Genomic DNA, 11126 nt, shown 5'->3' on the forward strand with positions numbered 1-11126 from the left:
CAGTGGAGGGTGCAGAGCCTGGGGGGTTCCTGGGGTGAGCTCCTGCCTGGGGCCAGCACTGCCTGTGCAGCGGGGACAGGGACAGGACAGCACATACCCAGCAGTGCTGTATGCAAACTGAGCTGTGGAAAGGTGGCAACAAAAGACTTGATTTTTCTTTTTCTTCCCCCTGCCCTGCTGGTGCTCCCCAGAGGAGGAGGTGTACGACAGGAGGGAGCTGGAGGGCTTTGTCCCTCTCCTCTCAGCCGAGGAGATGCCCGCAGTGACCGGTGCACGGGTAGGAGAACCGAGTCATTACAAACCCTCCCGAGGTCCAGCCGTTAATGACGGAAGCTGTCCATCCCTGCCAGGCTTGGAGACTGCCCTCAGCACCCAGTGGCTGAACATGTGCCCAGGCCCCCCGTGCATCGTGTGTTGGTCAAAAAAGGGTGAGGGGCTGGCAGGGCTCTCTGGGGAGGTGTGAGGATAGGGACATGCAGGGGGACATCAGAAATGTTGCACTTTAAAGCAATATCCTTTTTGTTATTTCCACTGTGGGACTGCTCCCAGCACCTTTGCAGCCGGAGAGGCTGATCCTGGGCTGCCTTGCGCTAAGCGAGCTGTTCTGCGCCACTTCGTGCTGGCTCAGGATCTGGCCCATAGCAAAACCTTGGCCATTCGGTGTCTCTGAGAGGAGGCTCATGTGCTGGCTCCCTGGGGAGCCGCATCTCTGTAATCATTAGCCAGTTAATGCTCGTTTGTCAGAGAAGGGCACCTTTGCTTGAAAGATCGAGGGTTGGTTCCCGGTTCCAAGCTTTGACCCAGGAGCAGCAGGGCAGAGGCTCTTCCAAACACCTTGCCTCGGTGGCTTTGCCAAAACGCAACCCAGTGATTTTTTTTTTTTTTTTTTTTTTTTTTTGAGACGGGGTTATTTATGGGCTGGCGCAGCAGCAGCTAAGGGAAGTCCAATGTTCCCTGTCTCGATCGTTAGTGGCCTTGCAGTGCTCCCTGTGTGATGGAGATGCCCTAACGATAGCTCTGCCCTTTAATGACTTTGTGCCTGAGTGATGGAAAATCATAGAGGTACCGTGGGGAGGCAGAAAGGGCCGTCCCAGCCCCCGGCCAGGGAGCTGAGGGGTGAGACGAAGAGAGGGCTGCAGTTCATGGTGACTGACCTACGCAGAGGCTCTGCTGTGGAGACAACAGGCTCCTTTGCTGCCTTGGTGGCACGGAGGGGACATCAGCAGTCCCGAGGCGGGGATGGCCTTTAGCAGTGCGGGCAGCTCCCGGGAAGCAGAGCTGTTTCGCTGGGCTCACAGAGGTGAGGAGGGGGTGAACCATGGGGCTGCTGTGCCTCCAAAATCCTGTCTGCCTCTCCCTGCTACTGGTGCCAGGATCACGCCTGGCCTTTGAAGTCATCACAGAGCTAAAACTCTTATCTAATGAGACCTGAAGGACTTGGTCTGTAACCTCTCATTTTAAGGACCAGCAAATGCCTGTAACATCTTTGAAAGAGAAAAGGTAGGAGTGAACAAACAGTCTGCGCCTCCTCCCACCGTGTCTAAGGGGGGAGAAAAACCCTGAGCATCACTGGGACAAAGCGCCGTACTCCTGGCATCACTGGGGGAAATTTGAAAGCCTATCTGAAGCGCTATTGTTTCCTGTACTGTCTATTTTACAGCTCGGTTTCCAACTTGTTCCTTTATCTCTCGGCACAATTTCCCATCTGAGCTCGCTTCCGCAGCACTCCACATCTCACCCCGGAGTCCGCCTGGAGACACGTCCAGCGTGCATCCCATCAGCCGCGGGAAACGGCCTCGGCAGACAGCGGCATGTCCCCGTGGCCCGTGCTGCTCCATGCAGGAGAGATCCCTTTAATCCGATGCCCAGAGAGCAGCTTGAACCTCTGGATGGAAATAACCATCCTTGCATGGCTGTTACTGGGACAGGAGCGGGGACTGTAGCTGTTTCCAGTCCAAACTCCTCTTTTTGACTGCCTGTAGCTGCGGGTGGTGCGGACTAACTCCCCTGGGCTCGCGTCTTGCTGAAGTTTCCGCCCATCAGCAAAAAATGTGCAGTGTGTCGTGGGGCTATTTTAAAGCGGGCCTCAGAAAAATAATAATGCCTTTGGTCCTTCATCTTTTAAATGAGCAGCAAGCTTTGAGATAGTCCCGTATATAGTGTGCTTAGGAGGGGGGAAAAAAAAATAATTAATTGGCTGAGCATGGCTACGTCGGTGTGGGCTGCAGTCGGTGCTCGGGTGCACCCAGGCCCCCAACTTGGCCCCGTGTTGGCACAGGCGACCTTGGCGCCGGCTGCACCGGGAACTAGTGCTGCTTTGCACATGCCTCTGCACACGCATGCTTTGAAAATAAAGCCCTGAAACAGATTTCAGGAACAAATGTGGTTTGAACCTGGGCCAGGAACCAGGACCTGCAAATCTGCGTCTTGCACTGACTTCCCTGCAGGCTACGGATCTCCTGGCTGCCCTCGCTGCGGAGCGGGGAGGTGTTTGTGAGGGCTGGGGGCTGGCAAGGCTGCCACAGGGTATTGGCCGCTGGGCAAAGGGTGGGCCAGTCATTGATTTTAATTCAGACCTTAAAGAAATTTGCCCAAGCCCCTTGGCTCCAGGTGGTCTCGGTGGAGATGCAGCATCCAAAATATCTGTAGGCTGGTGTGCGGGATCCGCGGGCTCGTCTGGAGGAATTTGGCGAACAGAAGCCCCTGGTTGTTTAAGGCAAAAATATAAGAAATGGGGCATGTGTGTAGTGAGCCTGCCCTCGCCTCGCAGCCAGGGAACCGGTGGAGGTTTGGACAAGGCGTGCAGCCTGGCACGTGTGGGCCCCCACGCCAGGAGGGCACCAGGATGGCTTTGGGGTCCACAGCAGAGGGCGAGCAGCCTTGCTGGGTCAGTGCCTCTGCCCATGCATGACGCGGGGACACTTGTGACTCGGGCTGTGCTGCGCTTCCTTCCCCATGCTGCAAGTCTCAGAGGCTGGCCCTGAGTTTCCCAGCCCCGTCCCATGCTTGACCTGTTTCAGTCTCGCTCCCGTGACCGTGAGGTTTTGGCTGGCCCTAAGCCCGCTGCGTTAGGGCTGGATGGATGGAGGAAAACCTGACTGCGTGCTGCAAAAATAGCTTCCGCCCGGTGTGGCTGCTCCCATCCTTCCCGACTGTGTTTGGCAATCTCGGCCAGCAAAAACGTGGGCAATGAGGGTAAAAGCCCACTGCTGCCATTGCCCCCTCCACCTTGAGGTTAACAAGTCCAGCCTGTCCGGAGGCATGTGCCCCCTTTCCCAGGCAGCGTCCCCCTTCCCAGGCTGTGCCCCCCTTTGGGGGCAGCGTGATGGGGTTGGGTCAGTGCTAAATTGATCCTAAAAATGTCTCACCTTGGGGCACGCTTTAGCAGGAGTTTGGGGTTGCAGCACTGTGTCTGGGTTTCACTGCTCCACCTTGCTTCTGCACCTGGCAAGGAGCATTGTGTGCCTCAGTTTCCCCCAGGAGTGCCTGGGAAGCTGCCGTCGGAGGTTGGTGAGGCTTTACACCGCGTGCGTGCCTCAGTTTCCCCCTCTCCTGCCCCTCCCTCACCTCAGGTGCACTGCCCTGCACCATGCCTGCACCGTGGGCAAATCTCTTCCTTAGGCAGGGCAGATATAATTTGATCTCCATGAAGCACCATCACGTTCCTCACCCACTTGGTTACAGCCTCTCAGATAGTGTTTTTGAGGACTTCCTCCCCAGACCGTGGCCCAGCTGGGCACCAACTTCCCCGGCCGAAACCAGCCCTCACAGCTTGGTGGTTTTGGGGTGCCGCCAGGCTGCAGCCAGTGCTGGTGGCAGCAGGATCGGGCAGTGCCATCCTGGGCTCTGGATGCTCCGGGGACGGAAGTGTGCGCTTGGTGACTTCTGCAAAAAATAAAAACCAACACGAAAAGGCTGTTAGAGTCGCTCCCTGCTTGGCCGGGCCCTTTCCTTCCCTCCCCATCAGGCAAGTGTTGGCGGGGCCCTGCTGTGCCAGGGAAAGGATTGGGAAGCCTTGGCACGGCTGAGGGGGAGCTGCCGGTGAGCACCCTGCTGCGCCGGGCGAGGAGGGTGTCATGGGATGAGGAAGGGTGCGTATGTAGCTGCAAAAGTCACCGCGACCACAATGAGTTTAATGCTCCAACATTACGGGCAGTTGAGTTTGGAAGTGTGTGGGGTGGAAAGGCTCATGGTGCTGGGACCGATGTGTGCGGCTGGGGCCGGGCAAGAAGAGCAGCATGTGGGGGCAGCTGCAGGGAGCTGCCTGCCCACCCCGGCTGCCTGCTCACATGCACAGCCGTGTGTGGATGTGCATGCACGTGTGTGTACATACACTGATCTGAGCCCTTCTTGGTACTTTGGGGACGGGGATAGCTCTCGTGCCGTGGTCTGGGTGGGCTGTGCTGAAAGCCACCATGAGCCACAGGTTATGGAAAGCAGAGGAGATGCGTCCCTTCATCCCTTCATCCTGTCCCCGCAGGCTCTGCCTGAGGGCAGGGAGGGGGGCAGCTCCAGCTCGGGGTGGTTATTTTGGGTAGGAAGAGCAGTGTGAGCGAGGGCTGGAGAGGTGCCATGGGAGGGTGCAAGGTCCACAAGCAGCTCGTCCCACACCACTGGCTGGTGTCGGCAGCTCAGGGCTGGTCCCATCCACCTCGCCTGTAGCCCATCTCAGATCCCCACCACCGCTGCAGTGAGCGGTGCAGGGCTGAGAGGTGCGCGGAGCCCGGCTCTCCCCTTCAGGAGAGGCAGGGATAAAAGACACCAGCTCAGCGTTTTTCTTTGTTTTTCATCTGCTCGGGCTGTTTATAGTGAGCACCATAGCTGCACCTCCCAGCCGGCTCCTCTCCCGGCGGCTCCAGTGGAGCTGCTGAGCATCGCGCTCACCCCAGGAGCAGCTGGGGAATCTGACGCGGCTTTTTGGCTATGGAAATGCTGTCCGGCGCTGGCTGATCTTCTCCTTTTGCTCCTCGAGACCCTCCCTCGTTGCTTCCTCTGACGCATCCTGAGCGAGTTGCTTTGTTTTGGTGGTGCAGATGGGAGTGGCTGTGGGGCCAGCATCTCTCGGGGCTCTGTCACCAGCAACGTCCAGGCTCTCCGGGCACGCTTTGGCGTGGGCTCTGACGGTGCCGAGACCAGAGCCACGGTCCTGGGCTGTGCCCATTGCTGTGGGAGCTGCTCCCGGTCGCATCCATGCCCGCGGAGGTGAAAGCAGGAGTTGAGCATGCATTGCTGGAGGCTGATCCTGATCACCCAGCCTTGGCCTGCAGCCGCTCACTGTGCCTGTAGCATGTGTGCATTAGGGCTGGTGGCCCCGTGGTTCTCCAGAGCACACAGCTTGTGTCAGGTGAATGCCCCAGAGTCCCAAAGTAGCCCAGGAAAATAAGCCAATAATCAGCATAAATTTGCTGTGTGGGATCCTGCTTATTTGTTCGGAACTGCTCAGGGGTCTGCAAAGTGGGAAGTGTTGGAAATCGGTGAGGAGGACCCTTGGTCTCTGCTTGGCTTCTCCTTCACACCCTCCTGTTGCAGTGAACCCTGCATGTGTCCTGCCAAGCCCCTGTGGCTCCCGGCCGGGAGAGGCGTGATGCCTGGCCCCACGGGGTTTGTGTTGAGGGTGCAAATACCCTCCCTGCATTTGCCCTTTTTTACCAGCAAGTGTTTCAGTTCCTATTCCATGTCAGGAGGGTTGCTAGAAGGTTTCCTGCCATGGGGGTCCCGCAGGACCCCTTTGCAGGGCCGGTGGGGCTGCAGCTCCAGCCCCGGAGGGCCGGTGGAGCCCCAGGGAGCTCCTTTCCTTGCTGGACTGGATGGGCTGGTTTCTCTGAAAGTGGAAATGTTTTAGCAGTGACGCCAGCCTGGCCAGGGGTGGTTGTAACTTGCTCAGATCCGGAGCTTTTCTGCCTCCTGCGTGTTCCTTGCCCCCTTCCCTCCCCCTGCCCTGGGGATTTGCCGCCTGCCTGCTCTGCCATCCTTGCCCAGGGGTGAAATGGCTGCCACGCTGTTGGGTGCTGTCGGGTGCGGCAGCCCTCGAGCCGAGGCACGCGCAGGTGGCGGCACCGTTTTGGCCGGATCTGAGCCACCCGTGAGTCACATCAGCCTCTCGCTGCCACCTGCCCCTTCCCCAGGAGCTGGGCACAGGGTGGGCCGGGTGCTGCGGCACGGCCATCCCCGGAGAGCACCCGGGGCAGATGTCCCCTTCCAGAAAGCAGAAGCAAACTCTTGTTTCCCGAAGCCTGAGGCTGGCCACGCTGGGAGAGGCGCTGCAGAAATGGGGAACAGAAATCTTCCCTCCTCCTCAAGAGGCTAGCTTGTGTCACCGCATCTCCGTCACCCCCTGCAGTGGGGCCGCCCAGTCCCTCGTCCTGGTGCTTCACCTGGAGGAGGATGGGAACGGTGTTGATGTGATGGGGGCATGGGAAACTGGGGAATTCGGTGGCGGGTGGTGGGAATACGTGGATGCTGGCATGCCTGAGGGCTAGTATTAAAAATGTACATTTTGGGGGCCATTGAACCCCCAGTGCTGAGCGAGAGGGCTGTTTTGGGGAAGCATAACCTCATGGCTGCAGAAAGTCCCAGTGGATGGGAGCTCCGGCTCCTAGTGCTGGCCTGGCTTGACATCCGTGCTCCCTGGCCCCGCAGGCACTCCCGCCCTTGGAAGCATTTCCTTTCTGTTTTCTTCTCCTGGTCTTGGCAGGAGAGTGGTGCCCTCATCACCTGCCTGGGAGAAGCCAGCTTCAGGTTAATGCAGGCCAAAGGCTTTGTGTGCCTTTGGAAAGCATTTACTGGGGCTGGTTGGGCAATTCCTGGCTTTGGCTGGTGTCCTGGTGGGAATGCTGGAAGCACAAGCTGAGTCGGGCTGGGAGGCACCGGTAGGCATTCCTGCTCCGGCCCAGATCAGTGCCGGTGAGGTCAGGCTGCACAGCACCCAGCCAGCTTTGAGCATGTCCTGCTGGAGATCCCACGGCCTCTCCAGCCCCTGTTCCTGTGCTGGACCACCCTTGTGGTCTGACAGCTTTTTTTCCCGTCTCTCATTGCCAGGATGCCCTTGCAGAAAGGGATGGGGGATGCGTGCTGGCCGGGAAGCGAGGTGCTCCTTGCTCCCCCCGTGGCTCCCCTTTCCTCTGTGTGTGCAAGCAGCAGACTCTGGCTGGGTTTGCAGGACCTGTGTGTTTGTTCTCCGCCTATCCCAGAGCTCTCCCAGAGCACTCATGCATGGATAGCAGGAGGCAGTGGGGGCTCCAGGAGCCTTGAATGACTTTCATTTCCTCCCTGACCCCAAACACTTCCTAGCAGCGCCCTGAACCCAGGGGTTCTCCTTTGGACCAGGGCATGGGGCTGGCAGAGCTGTGCGAGCCCTGATTTTGGGGGTGGCTTTGTTGCAGCACAGAGGTGGAAAGGGGTGGTGGGGCACCGCTGGCTGCTCACACTCCCTTGTCGTAGCAGCGGCTCGCCATGCAGCCCTTTGCAAGAGGCTGCAGCTCCCAGCACCCACTGCACAGCACGGCTGTGTGTGATGCTGAGGAGTGGTGTGCCAGGAGCTCCCACAAGCTTTTCTCAGTGGCGTGCCAGTCAGGAAAGGCAGCTGCCAGCTCCCTCTGGAGCCCTCCGCGCCACTCGGTGATGGACATTAAAAACCCGCTGCCTTGGAGGAAGCTTTGAGTGTGCACAGCTTTGCCGGCTCCCAGGGACCTGGTGCGTGGGGCTGTGGGTGAGCATCGCGGTGAGTCAGCCCAGGCTGCCCGCATCCGCACGCTGGGGGATCTGAAGACGTGGCCCCGTCAGTACCCAGGTCTGCTGCAGTGCAGTGATGGCAATGTGACATGGCATGGCAATGGCCACCTTCCCTTCTCCCACCTGTTGGGGGAGAAAAGGCTTAAAACCAAGCACTTGGCAGCTCAGCACCAGCAAGCATGAATTGCCACACATCCCGCTCGCTCCAGGCAGCCGGTTGCATTATTTCGGGGAGATAAGGCTTGTGACTTTTTCTTGCCAGCCTTACGCAAGATGGTGCTTGCTCTGCCCACTGTTGGGCTGCCCCTGCCCTTGCCCAGTTTAGGGGTGCTGCAGGGGTAGCGAGGGGGCACTGCCTGCAGCTGTGTGCAGCCGCTGGTATTGGCAGATCCTCTGCGCATCGCCCTGGCAAGCCAAAATCTGCGTGTCGAGGGGCCGGCCTGTGACAGTGGGGAGAGCTCAAGCTCCCTGCACGGCTCCCTGTGTGTGTATTTGGTGTTTCCCAGTTTCTTGGCCAGGTAAACATCTAGAACCTGCTTTTGTGCTTCTCAGGGCTTTGTTTTGGTCTTTTAAACTCCCTGTTCTGACATGTCTTTTTGGAGGCATTTTGCATTGCTCCTGACTGTGACTCTCACCCATGCTTGAGGGGGGGTGAATTTGGATGGTTGATTTAATTATCCTTTCCTCTTTTGTGACCCACTGGCCCCTGCTAGCTTGGGCTGTGGAGCTTTAATTAAGATGGTTTTAAATTTAACGGGAGTTGACAGGGTCAGATGGGAGGGGCTGAGACTTACATATGTGGGGAGTGTGTAGCCGGGCCCCCGCACAGCAGCCGTGCTGCCCTCCCCTCTCCTCCACCAGCGATTCCTTTCATCTGAGCGAGTTTTCCATCAGCCAGAGGAAGCAGGGGAGGGCTGGGGTGCCTTAACTCAGCTGCCTTCAACATAAAGTTGCTGGGTAAAGTGGGGGTCCTGGGGGGGCATCGGGGGCACCTGCCCACGGCTTCCCTGGTCCCCGAATTGGAGCCGAGAGATTAAGTGAGCATCTCTGCATCTCTCCTGCTTTAGGAATCAGTGCAGGGGAGAAACAAGTGTCCTTGTGGAGGAGAAGGGCTGGAGGCACAATCCAGGCGTGCCCTCGCTGCGTCAGCTGGGCAGGGAGAGGATCTACAGCATCAAACCCTGGTTTGCAGGGATGGGGGAGCAGCTCCCCCTCTTTACCAGCCCTTCAGACTCATTGCAGCGGGGCTGGTCCCAGCCGGGCAGAGATGTGCCCCTGTGTTGCCCCTTTGTACCGCGTAAAGCCCAATGGCATGGGACAGGGGACAGGAATTGCTTTTTCTATGGGGGACATGGTGACCTGCTGTATTCAGGTGACAGGAGGGGATGGTGGGCTGAGCTGGGGCAGCAAGGCTTTCCCCAAAGCACTGGGGGCTGTGCTGCTGTTTGCTGGCCCCCAGCCTTGATGCTTGCCATGGGAGAAGGCAAAACTTCAGTAGCATCCCCTGGGACCAAAGGGGAAAATGCTGTGAAAGCGTGTCCGGGGCTGTGTTTCTAACCAAAATGCGGGGAGGGAGCAGGGGGTGATGCAGGGAGGGGAACGGGGTGCCGGGGCGCTGGCTGTTCGGGTACCACCCTCGCAGCGGTTACGGCAGCGCCAGCCAAGCAGCAATTCATCGTCCCTGGCGCAGCGGCCACCGTCTCCCCGCGGCGCGGTGCTGCAGCACTGACCCCCTGTCCGGGTGCCGCGATCGGGGCGGGCAGCCCTGCCGCCTCTTCGTGCTGCCTGCACAGGGGGATGGCGAAGCGCCCTTTGGCTCTTGGTTGCCTGCCTGCCTCCAACCTGGGATCTCTGTTTTTAATGGCACACCTTGTAGGCGGCTTCTGTTTTGACCTGCGTGGATCTGGCCCGGCTGGACCCCGGTCCTGCTGGGAGAGGGTCGGTTGTGTGCAAAGGGGGATGGAGCGGGTCGGGGTGGGTTTGGGATCGCCGCTCTCTGCTCCTTCCCATCCCCGCTGCCTGCTGCTGTGGGCTGGGTGCCGCGAGGCTGCTTTGTCTCACCCGCCGTCCCGCGTGCTTCATTTTTCAGTCTGGCGTGAGACAGTTGCCATTATTAATCTCGCTGGGGCTTTGCGAGCCGGGGACACGGCTCGGCTTGCTCAGGCAGCGGGTGGGCACTGGTGTCCCTGGCCCCTCGCCCACCTCTCCCCCAGCACCCGCCCCATCCCGTCTGCCGGCGGTGCTGCTCACCACCCACCCGGCTCCTTAGCAGCCCCAAGGACGGAGCCTGTTTTGCCAGAGATGTCTCCCTCCCCAAGGCTCGGTGTCTGGTGTTGGGCCCCAGCCTGTCGCGGCATTTCCCAAGGTTTCTGCTTCTGCCTCCCAGAAGCCGTACTGCTGTGTTTTGTCTGCTCCCAATCAGTGTCTTTTGTTAGTGTCTTTGAAAAGAAGATAAGATCGCTTCCCCCTCCGCCGCCAACCTGCTATCAGCCTGGCGTTACCACGGCCATTGTATCCTTGAGTGATCCGGACACAACGGAAAACAGCCAGAGTGGGACCTCCGGAGAGCCGTGGTTCCCCCCGCTGTTCTCCTTCCAAGGGCATCTCTGCCGTGGGGAGGTAGGGCAGAGGATCGAGCCTTTTCCTGCATCCCAACTTGCCAGTCAATTTGGGGGTGGGGGGGGGAGAAGCCCTGGGGATGCGGGTGTCAGAGGAGCGGGGATGCTGGGCAGGTCAGGCGGCATTTCCAGTGCCGGCGGGGGAGGACGGGGACGCCGCTGTCTCGTGTGCCGTGATCTGATCTGAGCTGAGTTGTGCAGCTGAGTGTGCTTCATTTATAATTGCTTTTGGAGAGGGGAGGGTGGGGGTGGCCTCTTGCTGGGGCTCTCTCCTTGCTGCGGCCTCTGCCCCGGGCAGGGTGCGTGGCTGGGCTCAGCCCTGGCACTCTGTCCTCCGGCTGCGGCTCAGCCCAGCCATGGCCTGGGGGTTGGAATGGGGGGCCGGGAAGACCCTGAATGCAGAACCCGGCAGCACACAGAGACGTGTGGGGATGGCAGTGCTGGCAGGTTGCCTGAGCCTGGCCGTGGTCGGGCCAGTGATACGCTGGTTAGGAACGCAGCCCCACTGCCGAACGGGTGGCAGGGCTGTGCCGGGCTGCGCCGGGCTGCTGCCACAGCAGCTGCTTTCAGCCACCGAATACCCAAACCTGGGAGCGTGAGGGATGCAAGTGCATCCATCCGCCTGGCAGCTGTGCGGGGACCTTGCACCTCACCACCCCAGCGCGTGGCTGACCCCAGGCTGAGGCATGTTTGGGTTTCCCTGGTGGCTTTTTTGGTCCTATTTTGTCTAAACACAGCCATGGCCTCCACAGCATGTGCCCGGGAGCCCAAGCAGCA

This window comes from Haliaeetus leucocephalus, unplaced genomic scaffold, assembly GCF_000737465.1.
Source record: "Haliaeetus leucocephalus isolate CR32 unplaced genomic scaffold, Haliaeetus_leucocephalus-4.0 Scaffold933, whole genome shotgun sequence".
NCBI classification, from domain to species: Eukaryota; Metazoa; Chordata; class Aves; order Accipitriformes; family Accipitridae; genus Haliaeetus; species Haliaeetus leucocephalus.